Raw genomic sequence first — 7,090 nt, 5'->3', positions numbered from 1 at the left:
AAAAAAAATAAATCCAAGGGCTGCTGCTTTTCTGACGGACTTGATTTGCTGTCCTTTACTGGGGTAAAACAACCAAATTAGGACAGGCTGTGGGGAAAACAAGCTGGCAAAGAGGGTGAGGAATCTGCTCACTGTGGTCTAATAACAGTGTTCCTGTCTTATTAAAGATAATGAGCTTCGATGAGAAATGAGCAACTGTCAGAGAAGAGTTTTAGCAGGGGGCAGGGAGAAGAGTCCCCAGACTGCCCTCGTACTGCAGAGCAGGGGGAAGTACTGAATGCTACCTGTGTGCTGAATTCAGAAGGCAACACATGCCTCATCTTCTGATTGAAGTGCTAAACAGATCTCCAACATTTCTTATTTGACAAAGCACATTAATACACTGCTTCATTTCAGATGATGCAAATGGAATAATAAATGGTGGTTTCAGTCAACTGACTTGCTGGTGTGAGAGAGAAAAGTGACTCTATTATTCTCTAGTGCTGCACACTGATTCTCTGTGTCCCAGTAAAACAAGTCTCCTATATAATCCCCACTGCTAATTAATTTATCTTCTTTTTTCATTTTAAAAACAGTTTGAAATAGCAAGCAAAATATATATTCTAGACCATGTGTCAATTTCAGAAGCCACTATTGATAGTCATTTTGAAAAGATGCTGCTGTTGGCTGTGGAGCTGTTGTTTTTTACAGGGCTTAGCAGTCAACAGATGAAGTCAGATTTCTGCGGCTGGCAGTAGTGAGGCCTCTAAAAATAAGTCTAACAGGTAGTTTAGGTTGTTTAAGATGGGGTGGGGGGGAATTCCAGTAGGAAAATGGCAACAAATGGGAGCAAAATTCCCACCTAACTTGACTCAGTGTATTCCAATCTTTGCTAAATGTATTTGGTACCAGTTCTACACTTGCAGAGGGGTTAGACTTCGCAAACAATGAGCAGATAAGTTCCTTTGACTCACAAATCCAAAGTCAAAATAACCTGTGAACAATTATTTGCACTAGTGGTAAATATTAAATTAGATGTGGGAGTATTACAACATCTGAGCTTCATGTAGACCTTCAAGCTGACTTGTCAGCTTAAAAAGCTTACTTAACAGCACACTTTTCTTACTGAAATAATGAAAGCAGGAAATGTTTAGTGTTACGTAGGAAGTATACCTGTTTACTTACAGAGAAAGTGATTTGCTCTGATGACTTCTTAGAGAGGAGCCTCTTACAATATTTCAATAAACTTTGTTTATTCATAACAGACTAAGGACTTAACCTGTTTCTAATACAAAATAAAAAGCCTGAGTTCACCCGGCAAAGAAAGGTTTGATCAATCAATTGAAAAGATGTTCTTGAAGTTCATAAGTCAATACAGTATAAGCAGAGTTGGAGAGAGGAAAGCCACTTAGAAGAATTAGAATTAGAAGAGAGAGTTTAAAGCAGTGCAGGCGTTAATTCAAGACCATTGAAGAGCAGGTGTGTTCCAGAGCAAATCCCAGTTTGTTGGTGTGGTCTGATCAGTACCACATACTGCAGTAGTGGAGAGGATGGCTTCCTCTTCCACTTGGTTTGTTGGCTGATGACCTGTCAGGTGGCAGTTAGTATTTAATGCAAAGTTTGCATTAAATGCTGACATATAAATGCAGGTGTTACTTTAAAGAAAAAAAAAACAACAAACCAACAATATTTAAACTGGTCCAAATTTCCCTGAAATCAGCAGAAGTTTACCCCCTAAACTAAAGGCTTAGGCTAAAGCTGTAAAGGTACAAACAAGACAAGAATAATACCCTTTCCTCTTTCTCCTTCTTCCAGTGTCTCTCAATGGTGTCTGGAAGAGAGGCATGCTTCCTGTGCCCAGAAAGCGTGGAGGTGCTGGCACCTGGGGATGATGGTGCCATGGAGCTTGAAGTGCTGGAGGTGAAGTGAGGTGAGCCGAGCCCCCCTCACCCTGTTTTATCCATTGACAAAGTCTCCACTTCACTACAGGGACTTGTGGCTCTTTTATTGTTTTCCTGGAGCCATTCTGGGTGTGATACAAAGCTTGATGTGGACTTGGCAGTGTGGCAAAACAGCTGTCACCTGCAAGAATCTGTCAGTGCTAAATGCTAGAAGTATCTTTTGAAATTGCTTTTTTAATTGCCCTGTTGTTGTTTTGAACAGATGTGCAGTAAGAAACTACTGAAAAGTCTCTTGAATAAGGCTGATAAATGCACAACCAAAGAAATAGGTTTAAAACCACCAGGACAATCTTTAGAAACATGACAAAATAAGTTTTGAGCCTGTCTTTACTGGTAAAGAGGCAGCATTCTACTGATGGCAATGGAGCTGACCGAGTTTTCACTCAGAGGGATCCAGAACTTGGTGTGTTAATGTAGCTTTGCTCTGAACCTTTCAGGAGCGCATCTGTGTGTGCATTCTCAGCAGGGATGCAACAGAGCTGTGCTGGAGGCTGTGGTTACACTGGCAGTCCAGGCTCTGCACCTTCAAGCAGGATCATGTCTGTGCACCTTTATGGTAGGGCTGCTTGTTTGAGGATTTGAGGTGGAATTTCCATTGCTCTGAAAAGAGGTTTCTTCTGACTTTTGAAGTAGAGAAGGAGGTGGTTAGTGAGGCCCTTCCAGAAGTGAGTAAGGTTGGTTATTAGGACCATGTTCTGCCTCTGCTCTGTCTGGAAATACAGTCCAGGGTAGTGGCAATGGGAATGAGTCAGCCGTGTTGCATCACATCATCCAGCTGCTCAGAGAGAGAGAAAAAACATGTGAAAAGGTTATATATATTGAGTTTCAGTATATGCTTGCAGCATTGTATGTTTTATAGTATTCTCCTTCCTCTAAACAAATCCTCCAAAGATATTTATCTTCTACATGGGAAAATTATTACACAACCTGTTAGAAGACTATACATCTTTAAAGTGTTGTAGTGTAATAACTTGGACTATAATAGTGTCTTTTTCTCTACAACACCCTTTGCTATCCAAAATAGACAAGTTAGCAGCTTGACAGAGAGATGCTTTGGGGTTTTGGTTTTATGAACTTGCTGCCTGGCACCTCACATGAAGCTGTTAATTTCTTTGGTTATAAAGCAAAGACTGAGGTACAAAAAATGGCTTCTGGGCAGATGTGTATAATGAAATCTTAGTTTAGGGATTCATTCTCAGCTCAGTATTCAAGGTTTGAGTCTGATTCCTCAGATGTGGAAAATGTTCAGTGTTCCTCTTAAGACCCTTGATAGGGAACTTTGTACATGACAGAGGATGCATTGACTATCTGCTTGCCCCATTCACAGTTTTGTTATTTTGCAAGCACATTCATTTTGCTAATTTCTTTTCCCCTGAAGTCTATACCATGAAAATACATGACCTATTGTTTTTGATGCCTACTGTGCTCTGTAAACAGTGGTGGGAGGCAGAGTAGATGTGACCTTTTCAGGCTTCTGAGTAACTCTGTATGTTGCAGTATCCTGGAAGCTTTAAAATGCTACTTAATGTGAAGATCACAGCTCATTCACATCTCTAATGAGAGTGGGAGGTTTTCTGTCTTACTGTAATTGTTTTGGTCCTTAGCCTGCAAGCTGGGTTACAGCATGTAGCTTGAAACACAAGGAAACAGCCTGTGAAAATAAGAAGTAATCAGTGGTTCTCCTGGTAGATCTTGACCTGTTATGAAACCACTAGTCCAAAGCTCCATCAAGTCATGCCACGCTGTGTTTACCTGGGTTTCCCTTAGTTTGAGTGGGCTACAGCACTGCCTTTCCTTGGGGCCTCCAGCATGTTTCTGAGCCCAGCACCAGTCTGTTCCATCCACCATGTGGAAACAGCTCCAAGAATTAATAGCTCTTAGCTTGATTTTGTAGATACTCTTTCTCCCAGCATGCATTTTCCAATCCCATTGGGTTTACAGTTCATCTCACTCAAGGAGCAGAAGGTGCTCGAATCATGCAGGGTTTTTCAGGCATTATCTTATACTCCTCTGATCAAACAAGTGGCACCCTTTTGGCACCTTTTGCTATCAGTGCATCAGCTGCAACCTTGCCTTGTCATGAGACTTTTCTCTTGATGTGGAGACCCAAGGAGTCAGCAAGCAACCAAACTCCGTGTTGTGTCAAAGGACAAATTCTGTATTCAGATTGTCCCCACATGTTCACAGGCTACATGGGCAGATCCACAGCTGGAAATCTGCCAAAAATGTACACTCAAGGCACCACTGGATCTTTTAGTGGTCTGGAATGTGCAGTGTCCAGCACCTAATGAACAGAGGGCTTTGGAAGGAGACGGGGTAAAATGAAGGTGCTTCCAAAGACCCATTGCTAGGATCTGCTGTGGGTCTGGCTTGGGCATCAAACACTTCTTTTAATTCTACTGCCCAGAAGCCATTTGAGCACAGAAGTTGGTGCTGTCCTGAGTTCAGAATCAGTTTCCCTTCCCTGCATAGTCCTCCTTATCTCATATGATCTTGCATAAATGCACTGTGCTGTCAGTGTCCCACGCCAACCAAGACTTCTGTGGGGAACTTTGGATCAGGGAGAGTAGCAGTCTCTTGTCTATGGAGACATCTGAATTTTTGGTTACCTTCCACTGCATTTCTGCAAATGGCTGATACTCGGCTTCAGAGCACATAAAAAATTTAAAGAATCACTAAACACTAAGTAAAAAAAATACAATAGAGTTCTCTGCACTCAGTGAAATTATTAAAGCAATAAAGAATAATGCTTTTGCAGATGAGGCTCCAGACCAAGCAGTGCGGAGCAAATCAATAATGTCATACTTCTTGCCAGAATCAAAATACTTGTGGAAATAACTGTGGAGTGAAAGGGGAAAAGGTTTGTTTCAATCATTCTTGTTGTATAATGCAATATCACAGACCAAACTAACTTGCTTGCTAGGGACTTCAAGAGCCTGAAAAGCATTTAATCAAAAATGGTGAGGCATTTTTTATCCTGAAGGCTCATTATAAAGAGAGTATGTGGTTGAAAGAAGGGGGAGGCACGCTGAACCAGCAAGGTTGCATCAGGTCCTGGACACTTTCCTTTAATGTCCTTGTGCAAAAAGCAGGTTCCTGAAGCTGTGAGCCTGACTCTTTGCTCAGAGCATCTCATTGCATGTTCAGCTGGTGACTGCCAGTGAAACAGGGGGAGAAATGCCCAGCCAAGATGCATTGGCCAGGAGAAGCTTGCTTGGTATCTTAATGTTTGTAATGTAATGTTGCTCTGGAGTCCAGCTGCAGATCTTTCCCCTCTCTCTGCCAGCTGTTACAGGTACCCAGTGTTAGGTGGTCCTGCTCTGGTCTCAAGGGTCAGAAGACTGTTCCAAAATTATTATTTATCATACAATACATGGAGAGAAAATAACATGGCCAACCCAATAGCATTGCCCAGGATACAGTTCAGGAGAGACCTTGCAGCTCCACAAGAACTCTTCAGGTGTAGAACATCAGACAGTGCTCTGGACTCAGGGCTGGTGTGTTTAAATGATACATGTTTTGAATGTGTCCATGGAACTGCAGTTCACTAGGTGTGAGGTAAAACTCATCTTTTGTAGCTTTCCTCTTTGTTTAAAAAATTCTTCATATAAAAAAGAAAGAAAGAAAGAAAGAAAGAAAGAAAGAAAGAAAGAAAGAAAGAAAGAAAGAAAGAAAGAAAGAAAGAAAGAAAGAAAGAAAGAAAGAAAGAAAGAAAGAAAGAAAGAAAGAAAGAAAGGAAGGAAGGAAGGAAGGAAGGAAGGAAGGAAGAGAGAGAAACATGATGTTTGGCTTCTACTCTAAAGAAAGATACAACATAAATTATTGTTTCTGTAGTACTTGTGCACTCTGAAGCAATCTGTATTGATCAAGAGGATGTGACAATTTCCCTGTTTTGTGATGTCAGTATTTTATTGATGAAAGGGCAGCAACTCCAATTTCAGCTGCTTTTCAAGTTTTGAAATGCATAGTAATTCTGGTGTGGAGCAATGTGAACTTTTCTTATGTGAATGTGGAATTGCCATAGCTTATATTTACAGAATCAAAGTCCAGTTTTGTGTGGGACAACAAAATGAATCATAGAATCCTAGGGGTTGGAAGGGACCTCGAAAGATCATCTAGTCCAACCCCCCTGCCAGAGCAGGGTCACCTAGAGTACATCACACAGGAAGGCGTCCAGGCGGGTTTTGAATGTCTCCAGCGAAGGAGACTCCACAACCTCTCTGGGCAACCTGTTCCAGTGCTCTGTCACTCTTACAGTAAAAAAATTTTTCCTGATATTCATCTTAAACCTCCTATGCTCCAACTTGTATCCATTACTCCTTGTCCTATCACTGGTCATCACCGAAAAAAGCTTAACTCCATCGTCTTGACACTCACCCTTTACATATTTGAAAACATTGATGAGGTCCCCCCTCAGTCTCCTTTTCTCCAAACTAAAGAGACCCAGCTCCCTCAGCCTTTCCTCATAAGGGAGATGTTCCACTCCCTTAATCATCCTTGTGGCTCTGCGCTGGACTCTTTCAAGCACTTCCCTGTCCTTCTTGAACTGAGGGGCCCAGAACTGGACACAATATTCCAGATGTGGCCTCACCAATGCAGAATAGAGGGGGAGGAGAACCTCTCTTGACCTACTAACCACACCCTTTCTAATACCCCAGGATGCCATTGGCCTTCTTAGCCACAAGGGCACACTGCTGACTCATGGTCATCCTCCTGTCTACCATGACCCCCAGGTCCCTTTCACCTACACTGCTCTCCAGCAGGTCAGCCCCCAACCTGTACTGGTGCATGGCGTTTTTCTTCCCCAAATGAATGTGATCTCTTGCCCTCTAACTCACAGAGGCTTATGTGCTTAGGTCATTTTTCATTCCAGACAGCCCTGACTTGGTCAGAACAGAGAATTGAACTGGTGTCCCTTTTCATCCTACGATACAGCCATCTCATGCTCTATTTGTTTTTTTAAAAAAAAAATAAATAAAAATTAGAGCTAATTCATAGCCACAAAATTTTTTATGAAATAGCAGACTTTCACAAGATCTAATTGAACCAGAAAAGTTTTCATGACTATAGTCAGACTGTCTTGTGGTTCTCTTGAAGGTCAATAAAGGCTTGAAGCACTTTAGGTTTTGGAACCAAAGCTGTCGTTTTCA

Source organism: Apus apus, chromosome 14, assembly GCF_020740795.1.
Source record: "Apus apus isolate bApuApu2 chromosome 14, bApuApu2.pri.cur, whole genome shotgun sequence".
Lineage (NCBI taxonomy): Eukaryota > Metazoa > Chordata > Aves > Apodiformes > Apodidae > Apus > Apus apus.
Note: the sequence above shows the minus strand (reverse complement) of the source record.